The sequence below is a fragment of the Oncorhynchus tshawytscha genome, linkage group LG07, assembly GCF_018296145.1.
Source record: "Oncorhynchus tshawytscha isolate Ot180627B linkage group LG07, Otsh_v2.0, whole genome shotgun sequence".
Taxonomy (NCBI): domain Eukaryota; kingdom Metazoa; phylum Chordata; class Actinopteri; order Salmoniformes; family Salmonidae; genus Oncorhynchus; species Oncorhynchus tshawytscha.
In genome coordinates, this window is record NC_056435.1 from 56,106,996 (window position 1) to 56,128,844 (window position 21,849).

A 21,849-nucleotide genomic window follows, 5' to 3' on the forward strand; every position below is an offset into this window, starting at 1 on the left:
TGAGGCTCACTTTGGCCAGCCCTCAAAGGTGGAGACAGTGAAGAGAGCCAGCATGCCCTCAAGGATGTTGTCAAAGTTGAGCTCTGAGTTGATCCACTCTCTCTTATGGATCGTCATTGGATGGATGGCACCTTCCTGGTACCTAATATAGTTACCCCTGCGAAGAGGGGAAAGAGTGAGAGAGAGAAAGAGAGAGATTAATCAGTGAAAGAGAGGGCATGGGAGAGGTGAGAGTGTGGCAGAGAGAAAGAAAACAGAACAAATGTAATATACCGTCATGTAATGTCCCATTCTGTACTGTCATGTAATGTCCTGTTCTGTACTGTCATGTAATGTCCCATTCTGTACTGTCATGTAATGCCCCATTCTGTACTGTCATGTAATGTCCCATTCTGTACTGTCATGTAATGTCCCATTCTGTACTGTCATGTAATGTCCCATTCTGTACTGTCATGTAATGTCCCATTCTGTACTGTCATGTAATGTCCATTCTGTACTGTCATGTAATGTCCCATTCTGTACTGTCATGTAATGTCCCATTCTGTACTGTCATGTAATGTCCCATTCTGTACTGTCATGTAATGTCCCATTCTGTACTGTCATGTAATGTCCCATTCTGTACTGTCATGTAATGTCCATTCTGTACTGTCATGTAATGTCCCATTCTGTACTGTCATGTAATGTCCTGTTCTGTACTGTCATGTAATGTCCCATTCTGTACTGTCATGTAATGTCCTGTTCTGTACTGTCATGTAATGTCCCATTCTGTACTGTCATGTAATGTCCCATTCTGTACTGTCATGTAATGTCCTGTTCTGTACTGTCATGTAATGTCCTGTTCTGTACTGTCATGTAATGTCCCATTCTGTACTGTCATGTAATGTCCCATTCTGTACTGTCATGTAATGTCCCATTCTGTACTGTCATGTAATGTCCCATTCTGTACTGTCATGTAATGTCCCATTCTGTACTGTCATGTAATGTCCTGTTCTGTACTGTCATGTAATGTCCCATTCTGTACTGTCATGTAATGTCCCATTCTGTACTGTCATGTAATGTCCCATTCTGTACTGTCATGTAATGTCCCATTCTGTACTGTCATGTAATGTCCCATTCTGTACTGTCATGTAATGTCCCATTCTGTACTGTCATGCAATGTCCCATTATGTACTGTCATGTAATGTCCCATTCTGTACTGTCATGTAATGTCCCATTCTGTACTGTCATGCAATGTCCCATTATGTACTGTCATGTAATGTCCCATTCTGTACTGTCATGTAATGTCCCATTCTGTACTGTCATGCAATGTCCCATTATGTACTGTCATGCAATGTCCCATTATGTACTGTCATGTAATGTCCCATTCTGTACTGTCATGTAATGTCCCATTCTGTACTGTCATGTAATGTCCCATTCTGTACTGTCATGTAATGTCCCATTCTGTACTGTCATGTAATGTTGTGTGCGAGGACAATATCACCGGTCTCTTACCTACACTCCTCCTCTGTCATTTTGTCAGGATCTGTGCAGGAGTAGAATTGTCCCTTCAGGAATGAACACACACACAATACATGAGTGATAATAAAAGCTTTGGTGGAATTCTGTTTTCATCATATGGTTCAAAGGCCACCATGTACAGAACTATCTAGAGCTCACCTTGAAGAGCTGGACTCCAATGCAGGCAAACATGAAGTCTAGCAGCATGGTGACCAGCACGATGTTGCCAATGGTTTTGATGGCCACAAAAACACACTGGACCACATGCTAGATCATAAGAGACAGCAGAAACCAGCATGTCAGATCGGAACTCCATGACCAGAACTAGAAAAACATGGGGCGGCTGGGTTGGTCTAACTATTGCATTAGGTAATGGGAACATGTAATAGACCATTATGAATGTGACTACAGTGTCAGTGGAGTACAGGAGTAGAGGTGTAGAGGAGTAGAGGTGTAAAGGAGTAGAGGAGTAGAGGTGTAGAGGAGTAGAGGTGTAGAGGAGTAGAGGTGTAGAGGAGTAGAGGAATAGAGGTGTAGAGGAGTAGAGATGTAGAGGATAGAGGAGTAGAGGTGTAGAGGAGTAGAGGAGTAGAGGTGTAAAGGGTAGAGGAGTAGAGGTGTAGAGGAGCTCAGAGGTGTAGAGGTGTAGAGGACTAGAGGGCAAAGGTGAAGGTGTAGAGGAGTAGAGGAGTAGAGGTTTAGAGGAGTTTAGGAGTAGAGGTGTAGACAGTAGAGGAGTAGAGGTGTAGAGGTGTAGAGGTGTAGAGGAGTAGAGGAGTAGAGGAGTAGAGGTGTAGAGGAGTAGAGGAGTAGAGGTGTAGAGGACTAGAAAAGTAGAGGTGTAGAGGGTAGAGGTGTAGAGGATAGAGGTGTAGATGGGAAGAGGTGTAGAGGAGTAGAGGAGTTGAGGAGTAGAGGAGTAGAGGTGTAGAGGAGTAGAGGTGTAGAGGTGTAAAGGACTAGAGGATTAGAGGAGTAGAGTTGTAGAGGAGTAAAGAGTATAGGTGTAGAGGAGTAGAGGTGTAGAGGAGTAGATGAGTAGAGGTGTAGAGGAGTATAGGTATAGAGGAGTAGAGGATTAGAGGTGTAGAGGAGTAGAGTAGAGTAGAGGTGTAGAGGAGTATAGGTATAGAGGAGTAGAGGAGTAGAGGAGTAGAGGTGTAGAGGTGTAGAGGAGTAGAGGTGTAGAGGAGTAAAGGTGTAGAGGAGTAGAGGTGTAGAGGTGTAGAGGAGTAGAGGTGTAGAGGAGTAGAGGTGTAGAGGAGTACAGGAGTAGAGGTGTAGAGGAGTAGAGGTGTAAAGGAGTAGAGGAGTAGAGGTGTAGAGGAGTAGAGGTGTAGAGGAGTAGAGGTGTAGAGGAGTAGAGGAGTAGAGGTGTAGAGGAGTAGAGGAGTAGAGGTGTAGAGGAGTAGAGGTGTAGAGGAGTAAAGGAGTAGAGGATTAGAGGAGTAGAGTTGTAGAGGAGTAAAGGAGTATAGGTGTAGAGGAGTAGAGGTGTAGAGGAGTAGATGAGTAGAGGTGTAGAGGAGTATAGGTATAGAGGAGTAGAGGATTAGAGGTGTAGAGGAGTAGAGGAGTAGAGGAGTATAGGTATAGAGGAGTAGAGGATTAGAGGATTAGAGGAGTAGAGGTGTAGAGGTGTAGAGGAGTAGAGGTGTAGAGGTGTAGAGGAGTAGAGGAGTAGAGGTGTAGAGGAGTAGAGGAGTAGAGGTGTAAAGGAGTATAGGTGTAGAGGAGTAGAGGAGTAGAGGTGTAGAGGAGTAGAGGTGTAGAGGAGTAAAGGAGTAGAGGATTAGAGGAGTAGAGTTGTAGAGGAGTAAAGGAGTATAGGTGTAGAGGAGTAGAGGTGTAGAGGAGTAGATGAGTAGAGGTGTAGAGGAGTATAGGATTAGAGGAGTAGAGGAGTAGAGGAGTAGAGGTGTAGAGGAGTATAGGTATAGAGGAGTAGAGGATTAGAGGAGTAGAGGTGTAGAGGAGTAGAGGAGTAGAGGTGTATAGGTATAGAGGAATAGAGGATTAGAGGAGTAGAGGTGTAGAGGTGTAAAGGAGTAGAGGAGTAGAGGTGTAGAGGAGTAGATGAGTAGAGGTGTAGAGGAGTATAGGTATAGAGGAGTAGAGGATTAGAGGAGTAGAGGTGTAGAGGAGTAGAGGAGTAGAGGTGTATATGAGTGGAGGAGTAGAGGAGTAGAGGAGTAGAGGTGTAGAGGAGTAGAGGAGTAGAGGAGTAGAGGAGTAGAGGTGTAGAGGAGTAGAGGTGTAGAGGAGTAGAGGAGTAGAGGTGTAGAGGAGTAGAGGAGTAGAGGTGTATAGGTATAGAGGAGTAGAGGATTAGAGGAGTAGAGGATTAGAGGAGTAGAGTTGTATAGGTATAGAGGAGTAGAGGATTAGAGGAGTAGAGGTGTAGAGGTGTAAAGGAGTAGAGGAGTAGAGGTGTAGAGGTGTAGAGGTGTAAAGGAGTAGAGGAGTAGAGGTGTAGAGGTGTAAAGGAGTAGAGGTGTGGAGGAGTAGAGTTGTGATGGGGATAAGTGAGGGGTAGACAGGAGGACAGGAGGACAGGGGGACAGGTGGATTGCACTGGTAAGCTCACCTTGAGACCCTCAGCCCTGTTGATGGCCCTTAGGGGCCTCAGCACCCTTAACACCCTGAGGATCTTCACCACAGAGATAGCACTGGACCTAGATAGGGCAGGCACAACATTTGATTGTCTATAATCTGTATTTCTACCTGGACAAAGACACACACTCATAACTGAATGATATATCGAGCACGGTAGATTCAGTTGTCACAGGAGTGCAATGACATTTTACATTCCCAGGGACTACTTACTCCATGAGCATGGAGAGGAGGGATACGGTGACAACTATCAGATCCAAAATATTAAAGGAGTTCCGGCAGAAGGAGCCAGGGTGCATTATGGCTCCATATACGGTCATCTAGGGGAGAGGAGGATGGATTCTGACATGATGAGATTGGTTGACACATAAACCCTCTCAAAGCAACAAACCATGAACCCACATGAACCACAGCTGCTCATGTGAAAACATATACTGTAGAACTCTTCTGCAGTGCACAATAAAAAATAAATTAAGTGCTGCAAAAGTGGATGTAACATATTGCCGAGAGAGTTTGTCACATTAACAATTTAAGTGTGTAGCCCTTTCCTGGGGTCAATGACTGAAAGCACCCTCTTTGGCCTCATGGGAGGAATGCTATTCATATTTTTCATAATTTCATAATTAATGATGTATTTATTTTTTATGATGAAAATCCGGTATTTGTATGCCAAACAGTTTGGTCTATGTATATAAAGTGTAATATTGGGATGCAAACTCAACATTGGATACATTTAACCTCTATATCTGACATGGTAAAGGTGTCCTCTTTCTTTAAAGCCCTTAACCATGTGTATATTTTTGTTTCAGTGGATTTGTTTAAGACTACCAAGAAACACTCTGTGTGACCCTGATTTAGCCCACTGCAGTAAAAGGTTAACCCATTAATGTACTTGGTAATGTAAATATACTTTTTCATGTAAGACATGATCCCATTCAGAAAAGTGATTTCTTTCAACCAGTACAACTCTACTAGTAGAGGAAAAGACAAGCTGTGCCTGGTTACCTTGAGGACAACTTCCACGGTGAATACGGACGTGAAGACGACGTCAGCAGAGGCCAGCACCTACACAGCAGAGACAGGGCAACATCATCTCAGAGCAGTATCAGTGCACCAGAGTCCTTTAGCAGAATCTCCAGTGTAGACCTCTTTATAGTCTAGGTAAGGCAGTCTGTGTACACTGAGACAGTGATGCTTTATTTACTTTGCTCATACAATACAGAGCAATAAAGTAGAGAAACCCCCTTGTGTCAGTTATGTTGTCAAAATTCTATCCCTTTACTGAAAAAAGTGATTTTCCCTTTGAGATAAGGGGGTGAATGATACAGCAGGCATATCTGTGGGCACCTGGTTCCTGAAGGACATGGGGTCGATGGGGTCCTCAGCGGCTAGGGAGATGCTGCTGAGGAGGATGAAGAGGAGGATGGTGTTGGTGAAAGTGGTTGCGTTGATGATGCGGTGGCACAGCTTTCGGAACCTGGAGGGGGACACAGCTCACATCACAGGCTGCAGACTTCTATACTGAGTAACTGACAGTCAAATAAGGAGGCAAAATAACCACATAACACCAACATCATAATCCATTCATCATCATCATCATCACCATCCTATTTCATTCATCACCATCATCACCATCCTATTTCATTCATCACCATCATCACCATCCTATTTCATTCATCATCATCATCATCATCATCCTAATTCATTCATCACCATCATCACCATCCTATTTCATTCATCATCATCATCATCATCATCATCATCATCATCATCCTAATTCATTCATCACCATCATCACCATCCTATTTCATTCATCATCATCATCATCATCATCCTAATTCATTCATCACCATCATCACCATCCTATTTCATTCATCATCATCACCATCCTATTTCATTCCTCATCATCATCACCATCTTAATCCATTCATCATCATCATCACCATACTATTTCATTCATCATCATCATCACCATCCTATTTCAATCATCATCATCATCACCATCCTATTTCATTCATCATCCTCATCACCATCTTAATTCATTCATTATCATCATCACCATCCTATTTCATTTATCATCATCACCATCCTATTTCATTCATCATCATCATCACCATCCTAATTCATTCATCATCACCATCACCATCCTAATTCATTCATCATCACATCACCATCCTAATTCATTCATCATCATCATCATCATCACCATTCTAATTAATTCATCATCATCATCATCCTAATTCATTCATCATCACCATCATCATCCTAATTCATTCATCCTCACCATCCTCCCCATCCTAAATCATTCATCATCATCATCATCACCATCATCAACATCCTAATTCATTCATCATCATCATCATCCACTTCATTCATCATTCACAATTCATCATCATTCACCATCATCTTCATTCATCATCATCATTCATCATCATCACCATCATCTAAGTCATCACCATCCTAATTCATTCATCATCATCATCACCACCATCCTAATTCATTCATCATCATCATCATCATCATTGGCATCACCACCATCCTAAATCATTTACCATCCTAATTCATTCACCATCATCATCACCATCCTAATTCATTCATCATCATCACCATCCCAATTCATTCATCATCATCATCATCATCATCATCATTGTCATCATCACCATCCTAATTCATTCATCATCATCATCACCATCCTATTTCATTCATCATCCTCATCACATCTTAATTCATTCATCATCATCATCATCATCATCACCATCCTAATTCATTCATCATCATCACCACCATCCTAATTCATTCATCATCATCATCATCCTAATTCATTCATCACCATCATCACCATCCAAATTCATTCATCATCATCACCATCATCATCACCATCCTGTTTCATTCATCATCATCATCACCATCTTAATTCATTCATCATTATCATCGTCATCATCACCATCATCACCATCCAAATTCATTGACCATCGTCATCACCATCATCACCATCCTAATTAATTTACCATCATCATCATACTCATCATCATCATCATCAACATCCTAATTCATTCATCATCATCATCATCATCCTAATTCATTCATCACCATCATCACCATCCAAATTCATTCATCATCATCACCATCATCATCACCGTCCTGTTTCATTCATCATCATCATCACCATCTTAATTCATTCATCATTATCATCGTCATCATCACCATCATCACCATCCAAATTCATTGACCATCGTCATCACCATCATCACCATCCTAATTAATTTACCGTCATCATCATACTCATCATCAACATCCTAATTCATTCATCATCATCATCATCACCATCCTAATTCATTCATCATCCTCACCATCCTAATTCATTCACCATCATCATCACCACCCTCCTAATTCATTCACCATCATCACCACCATCCTAACTCATTCATCATCATCATCATCACCACCATCCTAATTCATTCACCATCCTAATTCATTCATCATCATCATCATCATCATCATCATCACCATCCAAATGCATTCACCATCAACATCATCATCACCATCCTAATTCATTCATCATCATCATCGTCATCCTCACCATCATCACCATCCTAATTTATTCACCATCATCTTCATCACCACCCTAATTCATTCATCATCATCATCATCACCATCCTAATTCATTCACCATCATCATCACCATCCTAATTCATTCACCATCATCATCACCATCCTAATTCATTCATCATCATCATCATCATCATCATCATCATCACCATCCTAATTCATCATCATCATCATCATCATCATCATCATCATCATCATCATCATCAACATCCTAATTCATTCATCATCATCATCACCACCATCCTAATTCATTGATCAATATCATCATCACCATCCTAATTAATTCATCATCATCACAATCCTAATTCATTCACCATCATCTTCATCACCATCCTAATTCATTCATCATCATCATCACCATCCTAATTCATTCATCGTCATCATCATCACCATCCTAATTCATTCACCATCATCTTCATCACCATCCTAATTCATTCATCATCATCATCACCACCATCCTAATTCATCATCATCATCATCATCATCATCATCTTCATCACCATCCTAATTCATTCATCATCATCATCACCACCATCCTAATTCATTGATCAATATCATCATCACCATCCTATAATTAATTCATCATCATCACAATCCTAATTCATTCACCATCATCTTCATCACCATCCTAATTCATTCATCATCATCATCACCATCTAATTCATTCATCGTCATCATCATCACCATCCAAATTCATTCACCATCATCATCACCACCATCCTAATTCATTCATCATCATCATCATCATCATCACCACCATCCTAATTCGTTCATCATCATCATCATCACCATCCAAAATCATTCACCATCATCATCACCACCATCCTAAATCATTCATCATCATCATCACCATCCTAATTCATTCACCATCAATCATCACCACCATCCTAATTCATTCACCATCATCACCCTTGTAATTCATTCATCATCATCACCATTCTAATTCATTCACCATCATCACCATCATCATCATCATCATCATCATCATCATCATCATCAACATCCTAATTCATTCATCATCATCATCACCATCCTAATTCATTCATCATCCTCATCACCACCATCCTAATTCATTCATCATCATCATCATCATCATCATCACCACCATCCTAATTCGTTGATCATCATCATCATCACCATCCAAATTCATTCACCATCATCATCACCACCATCCTAAATCATTCATCATCATCATCACCATCCTAATTCATTCACCATCATCATCACCACCATCCTAATTCATTCACCATCATCACCCTTGTAATTCATTCATCATCATCACTATTCTAATTCATTCACCATCATCATCATCATCATCATCATCATCATCATCATCATCATCATCATCATCATCATCACCACTATCCTAATTCATTCATCGTCATCATCACCATCATCACCATCACCATCCAAATGCATTCACCATCACCACCATCATCACCATCCTAATTCATCATCATCATCATCATCATCATCATCATCACCATCCTAATTCATTCATCATCATCACCATCCTAATTCATTCACCATCATCATCACCACCCTCCTAATTCATTCACCATCATCACCACCATCCTAACTCATTCATCATCATCATCATCACCACCATCCTAATTCATTCACCATCCTAATTCATTCATCATCATCATCATCATCATCATCATCACCATCCAAATGCATTCACCATCAACATCATCATCACCATCCTAATTCATTCATCATCATCATCGTCATCCTCACCATCATCACCATCCTAATTTATTCACCATCATCATCATCACCACCCTAATTCATTCATCATCATCACCATCCTAATTCATTCACCATCATCATCATCATCATCATCATCACCATCCTAATTCATCATCATCATCATCATCATCATCATCATCATCATCACCATCCTAATTCATTCATCATCATCACCACCATCATCATCATCACCATCCTAATTCATCATCATCATCATCATCATCATCATCATCATCATCATTCTAATTCATTCATCGTCATCACCACCATCCTAAATCATTCATCATCATCATCACCATCCTAATTCATTCACCATCATCATCACCACCATCCTAATTCATTCACCATCATCACCCTTGTAATTCATTCATCATCACCACCATCCTAATTCATTCACCATCATCACCCTTGTAATTCATTCATCATCATCACCATCCTAAATCATTCATCATCATCATCATCATCATCATCACCATCCTAATTCATCATCATCATCATCACCATCCTAATTCATTCACCATCATCATCACCATCCTAATTCATTCACCATCAATCATCACCACCATCCTAATTCATTCACCATCATCACCCTTGTAATTCATTCATCATCATCACCATTCTAATTCATTCACCATCATCACCATCATCATTCATCATCATCATCATCATCATCATCATCATCATCACCACCATCCTAATTCATTCACCATCATCACCCTTGTAATTCATTCATCATCATCACCATCCTAATTCATTCATCATCATCATCATCATCATCATCATCATCATCATCACCATCCTAATTCATCATCATCATCATCATCATCATCATCACCATCCTAATTCATTCATCATCATCACCACCATCCTAATTCGTTCATCATCATCATCATCACCACCATTCTAATTCATTCATCGTCATCACCACCATCCTAAATCATTCATCATCATCATCACCATCCTAATTCATTCACCATCATCATCACCACCATCCTAATTCATTCACCATCATCACCCTTGTAATTCATTCATCATCATCACCATTCTAATTCATTCACCATCATCATCATCATCATCATCATCATCATCATCATCATCATCATCATCATCATCATCACCACCATCCTAATTCATTCACCATCATCACCCTTGTAATTCATTCATCATCATCATCACCACCATCATCACCATCCTAATTCATTCATCATCATCACCACCACCACCATCATCATCATCATCATCATCATCATCATCATCATCATCATCATCATCATCATCATCATCAGCATCATCATCATCATCATTATCATCATCATCATCATCATCATCATCATTATCATCACCATCATAATCATCATCATCACCATCATCATCATCAACATCATCAACATCATCAACATCATTACCATCATCATCAACATAATCATCATCATCATCAACACCATCATCATCATCATCATCATCAACATAATCATCATTATCAACATAATCACATCATCACAATCATCATCAATCATCATCAACATCATCAACATCAACATCATCATCATAATCATAATCATCATAATCATCATCACCATCATCATCAACATCATGATCATTACTTGTTCTCAGGGCTGAAGATGTAGAAGGAGCTGGCCTCTGGAATCGGTACCACCTCCTCCTTCAGCTGCAGGTCTGCCATTGGTCGGGGCCTCGGGGCGTCAGGGATATCAGGCTCTTCCTCCTCATCATCGCCTGGACGACAGAAAGAACAGAAGAACGTGACACGTTCTAAATTCTGAATTCTGTTAGATCCAGATTCCATTGCATGGATGTGCCCAGAGGTGTGTGAGATAGTGGGATATACCAGGGAAGTCAGCAGGGGGGAAGGGGTCCTTGATCTCATTCACGTTGGACTCAAACTCGTCTACTTTCAGCTGTGACATAAACAACATTTTTATTAGAGGGAGCATGGGTTGTAATCCCACCGGCTACACTGATGTCCACTGTGGGGCAGGTCTGTCTGTGGACAATAGTTGACAGTGTGAAATATCTGGGCCTGTTTTCATAAAGCATCTCAGAGTAGGAGCTCTGATCTAGGATCAGGTTCTCCATGTCCTTATAATAATCATTCTATTATGATCGCATGGGCCCTGACCTTGGCTGTAGTAGGGATGCCCTCTATTTTAGCCCTCTCTGCTGCCAACTTCTTGGCCAGGAGTGCCTTCTCCTCCGTTGCCTTGTCAGGCATGTTAGCCCTGAGCAGCTTCTTGCGTTTCTTCTCCTCAGACTTCTCCTTCTGGGCCATGGTAAGACTCTCGGCCTCCGCCAGGTTGTCCACTGCGATGGCCAGGAACACATTCAGCAGGATGTCTGAGGGCTAAGGGTCAAAGGTAATTACGGTCGGCAATGTAAGAGAGACACTTATTTACCCAAGGACAGTAGGACCGTCAGATTTCTGTCTGATAGAGGGGTTGGACTGAGTTTGGTTGGTTTTAGTTTAGACTAGCAATTCATGTGTGCAGACTCAACACAGACACACAGCACACACACACACACACACACACACACACACACACACACACACACACAGAGGATACAGTTTCCGCAGACAAAGAGGATGATGAAGTAGATGCTGACGAGGATCCCGGGCATTGTGGGACCGCCATGCGCCATGATGCCATCATACATCACAGCGTTCCAGTCCTCCCCTGTCAGGATCTATCAGAGAGACAGAGTGAGAGAGAGAGAGAGAGAGAGAGAGAGAGAGAGAGAAATGATTAGCCTTTTCCAGAGGGAATCAAACAAAAAGCAAGCTCTAATGTCCAACATGTATATATCATACAACTTCATATGCGCCTCCAGATGGTCATATCATCTTTCCCACATTGTGTGCTAATTGTGTTATAATGATGATTGGATGTGTATTCCTCCCTACCTGGAAGACACTGATGAGGGCCTGGGGGAAGCTGTCGAAGGTGCTGCGGGGTTTGGGCTGGTTGGGGAAGTTGAATTTTCCCCCGAACACCTGCATGCCCAGCAGAGAGAAGATGACGATGAAGAGGAAGAGGAGGAGGAGCAGGCAGGCAATGGACTTTGTGGAGTTCAGCAGGGATACCACCAGGTTACTGAGAGATGTCCAGTACCTGACACACACACACAGAAAAAAGAAGAGAGAGAGAGAGAGAGAGAGAGAGAGAGAGAGAGGGGGGGTGTTACCTACTTCCTGATTAGCTATTGCCCTCTGGGGGATGAGGATGTAAGACACAATCAATCAACGTATCAATAAATTAACTGGACCAATCTGGAGAGCCATGGTGTGTGCAGCCATGGTGTGTGGGCTTTTGGTCCAGTCCATCACTAACACACCTGCACTCCTAATGCAGCCTATTGTAAAAGTCTTACTTGGTGACTTTGAGCAGCCTTAGCAGTCGTATGCAGCGCAGCACAGAGATGCCCATGACGGTCATGACGTCCATGCGGACCAGGATGAGTTCCAGAATGCCGGTGGAGACCACGAAGCAGTCGAAGCGGTTGAACAGAGACATGAAGTATTGCTGGAGGCCCAGAGCATACATCTTTATTATCATCTCAATGGCAAACAGAGACAGCAGAACCTTGTTGGCAGTGTCTGGGAGGGGGGAGAGTGATGGAGAGGCAGGGAGAGAGAAAGACAGGCAGGGAGAGAGGAGAAGAGGCAGGGAGAGGGAAGGAGAGGCAGGGAGAGAGGAGAAGAGGAGGGAGAGGGAAGGAGAGGCAGGGAGAGGGAAGGAGAGGCAGGGAGAGAGGAGAAGAGGCAGGGAGAGGGAAGGAGAGGCAGGGAGAGAGAAGGAGAGGCAGGGAGAGAGAAAGGAGAGGCAGGGAGAGAGGAGAAGTGGCAGGGAGAGGGAAGGAGAGGCAGGAGAGAGAAGGAGAGGCAGGGAGAGAGAAGGAGAGGCAGGGAGAGAGAAGGAGAGGCAGTGAGAGAGAGAGTGGCAGGGAGAGGGAAGGAGAGGAGGGAGGAGGAGAGGCAGTGAGAGGAGACAGGGAGAGAGAAGGAGAGGCAGGGAGAGAGAAGGAGAGGCAGTGGAGAGGAGAAGAGGCAGGGAGAGAGAAGGAGAGGCAGGGAGAGAGAAAGAGGCAGTGAGAGAGAAGGAGAGGCAGTGAGAGAGGAGAAGTGGCAGGGAGAGGGAAGGAGAGGCAGTGAGAGAGGAGAAGAGGCAGGGAGAGAGAAGGAGAGGCAGGGAGAGAGAAGGAGAGGCAGTGAGAGAGGAGAGTGGCAGTGAGAGGGAAGGAGAGGCAGGGAGAGAGAAGGAGAGGCAGGGAGAGAGAAGGAGAGGCAGGGAGAGAGAAGGAGAGGCAGTGAGAGAGGAGAAGTGGCAGGGAGAGGGAAGGAGAGGCAGGGAGAGAGAAGGAGAGGCAGGGGAGAGAGAGGAGAGGCAGGGAGAGGGAAGGAGAGGCAGTGAGAGAGAAGGGAGGCAGAGAAGGAGAAAGGCAGGGAGAGAGGAGAAGAGGCAGGGAGAGAGAAGGAGAGGCAGGGAGAGAGAAGGAGAGGCAGTGAGAGACAGGGAGAGAGAAGGAGAGGCAGAGAAGGAGAGGCAGGGAGAGAGAAGGAGAGGCAGGGAGAGAGGAGAAGAGGCAGGGAGAGGGAAGGAGAGGCAGGGAGAGAAGGAGAGGCAGGGAGAGAGAAGGAGAGGCAGTGAGAGAGGAGAAGGGAGGGAGAGGCAGTGAGAAGAGGCAGGGAGAGAGAAGGAGAGGCAGGGAGAGAGAAGGAGAGGCAGTGAGAGACAGGAAGAGAGAAGGAGAGGCAGGGAGAGAGAGAGATAAAGAGAATTACTGAATGTGTTAGCCATGTCAGAGACAACAACACACGTTAGATGCTGTGTATATGAAACCAACTTCAGTGTGATGCTAGCCTCGGCTTCCAGGTCTCGCTTACGTTGTTCTCCAGAGGGAAGTTGATAAAGGAATAGTAGGTATGAGTGGAGCGCTATTGCCAGTTGCTGCAGGCTGATTGGCTGTGAGTAGATGTAGATTTTTAAAAATAATTTGGTTGTAATGACACTACCCCACGTGGGCACAAGTGAAAATGATTGGCTTTCGGTTTGGAAGAAGGCAGACGTTTTACATGCCCCCAACTGAGTGATTTGCGTCTGAGAATTCGTAGGCGATCAAATAAACCCCCACTTTCTTCCATTCTGCTAGCAAACATGCAGTCTTTGGACAATAAAATAGATGACCTACGCGGAAGATTAATCTACCAACGGGACATTCAAAACTGTAATATCAAATGCTTCACGGAGTCGTGGCTGAATGACGACACTATCAACATACAGCTGGCTGGTTATACACTGTACAGGCAGGATAGAACAGTGGCATCTGTTAAGACCAGGTGCGGAGAACTATGTATTTTTGTAAATAACTGCTGGTGCACGATATCTAAGGAAGTCTCGAGCTATTGCTCACCTGAGATAAAGTATCTCATGATAAACTGTAGACACGACCACACTGTATTTTTCGTAGCTGTTTACATACCACCTCAGTCAGAGGCTGGCACCAAGACAGCATTGAATGAACTGTATTCCGCAATAAGCAAACAAGAAAACTCTCACCCAGAGGCGGCGGTCCTATGCGGTCCTATGAAACTTAAATCCGTTTTACAAAATTTCTATCAGCATGTTAAATGTGCAACCAGAGAAAAATAACTCTGGAATACCTTTACTCCACACACAGAGACGCATACAAAGCTCTCCCTCATCCTCCATTAGGCAAATCTGACCATAAATCTATCCTCCTGATTCCTGCTTACAAGCAAAAATGAATGCAGGAAGCACCAGTGACTAGATCAATAAAAAAGTGGTCAGATGAAGCAGATGCTAAGCTACAGGACTGTTTTGTTAGCACAGACTGGAATATGTTCTGGGATTCCTCCAATGGCATTGAGGAGTATACCATATCAGTCATTGGCTTCATCAATAAGTGCATCGATGTAGTCGTCCCCACAGTGACCGTACGTACATACCCCAACCAGAAGCCATGGATTACAGGCAACATCCGCACTAAGCTAAAGGCTAGAGCTGCCACCTTTATGGAGCGGGACCCGGAAGCTTATAACAAATCCCGCTATGCCCTAAGATGAACCATCAAACAGGCAAAGCGTCAATATAGGACTAAGATCAAATCGTACTACACCGGCTCTGACGCTCGTCGGATGTGGCAGGGCTTGCAAACCATTACAGACTACAAAGAAAAGCACACCCGGAGCTGCCCAGTGACACAAGCCTACCAGACGAGCTAAACTACTTCTATGCTCGCTTCAAGGCAAATAACACTGAAACATGCATGAGAGCCCCAGCTGTTCTGGAAGACTTCACAGCCGATGTGAGTAAGACCTTTAAACAGGTCAACATTCACAAGGCCGCAGGGCCAGATGGATTACCACGGATGACCTGCGAGCATGCGCTGACCACCTAGCAAGTGTCTTCACTGACATTTTCGCCCTCTCCCTGTCCGAGTCTGTAATACCAACATGTTTTAAGCAGACCACCATGGTCCCTGTGCCCAATAACACTAAGGTAACCTACCTAAATGACTACCGACCCGTAACACTCACATCTGTAGCCATGAAGTGCTTCGAAAGGCTGGTCATGGCTCACATCAACACCCTTTTCCCAGAAACCCTAGACCTACTCCAATTTGCATACTGCCCCAACAGATCAAACAGATGACGCAATCTCTATTGTACTCCACACTGCCCTTTCCCACCTGGACAAAAGGAACAGCTACGTGAGAATGCTATTCATTGACTACAGCTCAGCGTTCAACACCATGGTGCCTATAAAGCTCATCACTAAGCTAAGGACCCTGGGACTAAACACCTCCCTCTGCAACTGGATCCTGGACTTCCTGACGGGCCGCCTCCAGGTGTAAGGACAGGTAACAACACATCCGCCACGCTGATCCTCAACACAGGGGCCCCTCAGGGGTGTGTGCTCAGTCACCTCCTGTACTCCCTTTTCACTCATGACTGCACGGCCAAGCACGACTCCATTAAGTTTACAGATGACACAACAGTGGTAGGCCTGATCACTGACAACAATGAGACAGCCTTTAGGGAGGAGGTCAGAAACCTGGCCGTGTGGTGCCAGGACAACAACCTCTCCCTCAACGTGATCAAGACAAAGGAGATGATTGTGGACTACAGGAAAAAGAAAACCGAGCACACCCCCATTCTCATTGACGGGGCTGCAGTGGAGCAGGTTGAGAGCTTCAAGTTCCTTGGTGTCCACATCACCAACAAACTAACATGGTCCAAGCACACCAAGACAGTTGTGAAGAGGGCACGACAAAACCTATTCCCCCTCAGGAGACTGAAAAGATTTGGCATGGGTCTTCAGCTCCTCAAATGGTTCTACAGCTGCACCATCGAGAGCATCCTGGTTGCATCACTGCCTGGTATGGCAACTGCTCGGTCTCCGACCGCAAGGCACTACAGAGTGTAGTGCAAACAGCCCAGTACATCACTGGGGCCGAGCTTCCTGCCATCAAGGACCTCTATACCAGGCGGTGTCAGAGGAAGGCCTTTTACACCGCTGCTACTCTCTGTTGTTATCATCTATGCATAGTCACTTTAATAACTCTACCTAAATGTACATGTTACCTCAACTAACCAGTGCCCCCACACATTGAGTCTGTACCGGTACCCCCCTGTATATTGTCTCGCTATTGTTATTTTACTGCTGCTCTTTAATTACTTGTTACTTTTATTTCTTATTCTTATCCATATTTTTTTAAACTGCATTGTTGGTTAGGGGCTCGTAAGTAAGCATTTTACTGTAAGGTCTACACCTGTTGTATTTGGTGAATGTGACTAATACAATTTGGTGAGGCTAATGTGACGCTAACAGTATTGCTTCCTCCAATGTCCCTGTCCCGTACCAGGTTTGAACTAGTGATCCTCTAATCGCAAACACCCGTGACCGCCTTCCTTGACAACATACCAAGCAATTGAGCTATAGAAAAGATCCAATTCGCTAGCTACATTGGCAACATTTTAAGCTAGTTGTAGAGTAAGCTTATGGCACACTCCTAACTCAGTTACATGTATATTGGTTTATTCTATATACATACTGTAGATATGTGTAGATATGTTATAGATATGTGTAGATAGTGACCTTGCCACCAGTTAGTTTATTTGATAGATATGTTATAGATTTGTGTAGATACTGACCTTGTCACCCGTGAGTTTATTCTATAGATATGTGTAGATGTAGATATGTGTTGGCACGCTATAGATTTGTGTGGGGCGGCAGGTAACCTACTGTTTAGAGAGTTGGACTAGTAACCAAAAGGTTGCAAGATCAAATCCCTGAGCTGACAAGGTAAAAATCTGTCATTCTGCCCTAAACAAGACAGTTAACACACTGTTCCTAGGCCATCATTGAAATTAAGAATTTGTTATAACTGACTTGCCTCGTTAAATAAAGGTACAATTTTAAATAAAATAATGTGTGTAGATATGCTATAGATATGTGTAGATACTGACCTTGCCACTCAGTGAGTTGCTGGGACTGCTTGTGGTGTTCAGTAGCGATGGCCAGCGTGTTCAGAAACACCAGAAAGATCACCCACCAGTAGAACATACGGGATTTCACATACACAAGACACTTACGCCGGAAGAAAATGTTCCATTTACGAGCAAGCTTGCTGAACAGTGAGAGATGAGGGAGAGAAGGAGATGAAGAGATGTCATGTTAAGAGATGTGTCAGACTCATGAGGTCTGTTTTCCTTTCATTAAGACACCTGAGTGTTATCCCAGTCAGAGGCAGGTGTTGGTGTACTTACTAGTAGTACATGATTTTTTGCATTGTGTCCATGTCCTTTAGACTCCCTGCCTCAGATTCTCCATCTTCCAGGGGTAGCAGGCCTTGGGACAAGAGACACTGTTGTCACTGCATGGGGTTTGATAAGGGCTGACTCATATTGTACTCTTCTATTCTATTCTAATTGATCCTGTTGTGTGTTGGTGATTGGGTTAGGAAGCTATAAGTACCCTGTCCTTCCCCATCGGCGTCCATGACTTCGGCCTGTGTGATCCACTCCATGTAGCCCTTCACATCCTCATCCAGCTGCTGGGTCTCCCTCATCTCTGTGTACTCTCCGCGCGCCTTGCCCTTCTCTCGCTCCTTTGTGAATTCACTGACGGAGGTAAAAGAGAGATAGAGAAAATATAAAAATGAGAGAAATGGAGGAGAAAGAGAGACAGACCAGGTGATGTGTGTGTGGTGTGTGTGTGTCTCCACTTACCCACTGAGCACGCCCAGGACCAGGTTGAGCACAAAGAAGGAGCCAACCAAGATGAGAGTCAGAAAATACATCCATGGCCACTCCATACCAATAGCATCATTCACCTAGGAGACGGAGATAGAGAGATGGGGAGAGAGAGAAAGAGAGGTGGAGAGACAGGGGAAGAGGGAGAGAGAGAGAGAAAGAGAGAGAGAGATAGATGGAGAGAGAGAAAGAGAGGTGGAGAGACAGGGGTAGAGAGAGAGAGAGAAAGAGAGAGAGAGATAGATGGAGAGAGAGAAAGAGAGGTGGAGAGACAGGGGAAGAGGGAGAGAGAGAGAGAAAGAGAGAGAGAGATAGATGGAGAGAGAGAAAGAGAGGTGGAGAGACAGGGGTAGAGGGAGAGAGAGAGAAAGAGAGAGAGATAGATGGAGATAGAGAAAGAGAGGTGGGGAGACAGGGGAAGAGGGAGAGAGAGAGAAAGAGAGAGATAGATGGAGAGAGAGAAAGAGGGGTGGAGAGACAGGGTAGATGGAGAGAGAGAGAAAGAGAGAGAGATAGATGGGGGAGAGAGAGAGAGAGAGAGGTGGAGAGACAGGGGTAGAGGGAGAGAGAGAGAGAAAAGAGAGAGATAGATGAGAGAGAGAGGTGGAGAGACAGGGGTAGAGGGAGAGAGAAAGAGAGAGAGATAGATAGATGGAGAGAGAGAGAGAAAGAGAGGTGGAGAGACAGGGGAAGAGGGAGAGAGAGAGAGAAAGAGAGAGAGATAGATGGAGAGAGAGAGAAAGAGAGGTGGAGAGATAGGGGAAGAGGGAGAGAGCGAGAGAAAGAGAGAGAGAAAGAGAGGTGGAGAGACAGGGGAAGAGGGAGAGAGAGAGAAAGAGAGAGAGAGATGGAGAGAGAGAGAAAGAGAGGTGGAGAGACAGGGGAAGAGGGAGAGAGCGAGAGAAAGAGAGAGAGATAGATGGAGAGAGAGAGAAAGAGAGGTGGAGAGACAGGGGAAGAGGGAGAGAGCGAGAGAAAGAGAGAGAGATAGATGGAGAGAGAGAGAAAGAGAGGTGGAGAGACAGGGGATGAGGGAGAGAGAGAGAGAAAGAGAGAGAGATAGATGGAGAGAGAGAGAGAGGTGGAGAGAGGGGAAGAGGGAGAGAGAGATAGATGGAGAAAGAGAGAGATAGATGGAGAGAGAGAGATAGATGGAGAGAGAGAGAAAACCAAAGAAAACATTAGAAGCAAAAAACATTTTGATAACGTATGTAAAACAATGTAAAACAAATGTCAAATGAAAAACATAAGTAACAAAACCACCCAGAGCTATGCTAGGAATAGTTTGAAACTCTGAAACAGTATAAACATACACTGAAATGCAAGACATTGAATTGTAACAGCAAGACACTTGTTGAAATTGAAAACGCAATTAAACAACATCAGTTGTGGGACATGTGGAACAATTTAAGCAGAACAAAGCTACAAGAATTAGCCATTACAAGATGAATGAATTTGGAAAACTTATTTTGATAATCTATACAAAAACATCCCACAAAAAGACTTACAGCATACTCAATTAGACATTTGAGCAAAGTTTAACATCCTTCAATCAGTCATTTAAAAACAACCAAAATCCATTAGATTACTCAATAACCCAACAATAACTAAATGAAAAGCTAAAATCTATAAAACCAAAGAAGGCCTGTTGTCAAAATAACATCAGAAATGAAATGCTGAAAAACAGCATATGTGAGTTGCAAAATGCTGTGCTTAAATTGTTCAACATGGTACTAACTTCTGGCTGCTTCCCTGATGTCTGAAACCAGAGGCTCATCTCCCCTGTCCACAAAAGTGGAGACAAATCAGACCTCGATAATTACAGGGGAATTTGCATAAACAGCAACTTGGGAAAGCATTTTGAAGTTATGAATTAAAACCTTTCTTCAAGAAAAAATGTAATAAGTAAATGTCAGATTGACTTTCTCCCCAACCATTGTGGCAGGGTAGCCTAGTGGGGCCTAGTGGTTAGAGCTTTGGACTAGTAACCAGAAGGTTGCAAGTTCAAACCCTTGAGCTGACAAGGTACAAATCTGTCATTCTGCCCCTGACCAAGCAGTTAACCCACTGTTCCTAGGCAGTCATTGAAAATCAGAATTTGTTCTTAACTGACTTGCCTAGTTAAATAAAGGTAAAATAAAAAATCATGCTACTTTGCATATATACACCGTACACACACAAATTAATAAACACATACACTGAAAAAAAGAGGGCAAGATCTTTGCTTACAATATTGACCATAAAAAAGCATTCGATTCTATTTGGCACGAAGGTCTATTCTTCAAAATTCTCCAAAGTGGGCTTGGCGGTAAAGTGTATGACTTAATAAAATGTATGTACACAGAAAACGTGTGTGCAATAAAAATCCAAAACCAAAGAACATTATTATTTTCGCAATGTCGAGGTGTGAGACAAGGCTGCAGTTTGAATCCAAATCTTTTCAACATTTATATCAATTAATTAGTAACATTCTGCAGCCCAATGAATCACAATATTTGACTTAGGTAAAATATCTGCTATCTCCTTTGTGGACGGACATGTACAACACTGCCTCCCTCAGCCAGTGATGACCCAACCAGAAAAAAATCCATCATGTGTTGCAAACCGGTGGGGGGGGTTGTAGCGGGGGCTTTGTTCTTGCCCCAGTTCATCTTAGCTGAAGAAGCTCTCTCGTACACCTTCAGACTAGTCTCTAGTGCCTGCATATCCTGCCCATCACTGACCATCCCAGAAACGTCAGCGGCACTGGCCCGATAGAGGGCATCCTTGTCTAATGCTCCGCCTCATCCAGACCGGCCTACTGAGCCCCCCTCCCACCTTGACCATACATGATGCCCCAGCATACAACATCTTCACACAAGCCAAAAACCTTTCCCCAAACACAGACATCACATTGAACAGATACTAAAGAGACCAGTCCAAAGTTCACATTAGAAACCTTCGACAAGGCCAACATGTCCCTGATTAAGAACAAGTTGTCCATGATTGAGTGTCCCGGTTCACAATATGCCTGGAAAAAACTGCCCAGGTCCCTACGTAATTCAGCTAAATTAGCCTGGAGGCCTACATTGCCTTGCCCCACCAGC

The 21,849-nt window shown here is 43.6% G+C and overlaps 1 pseudogene; it reads right to left on the bottom strand.

The window, feature by feature from the left end:
- The window catches only part of LOC112255319, a 50,775-nt pseudogene that overhangs the window by 13,869 nt on the left and 15,057 nt on the right, over positions 1 to 21,849 (bottom strand).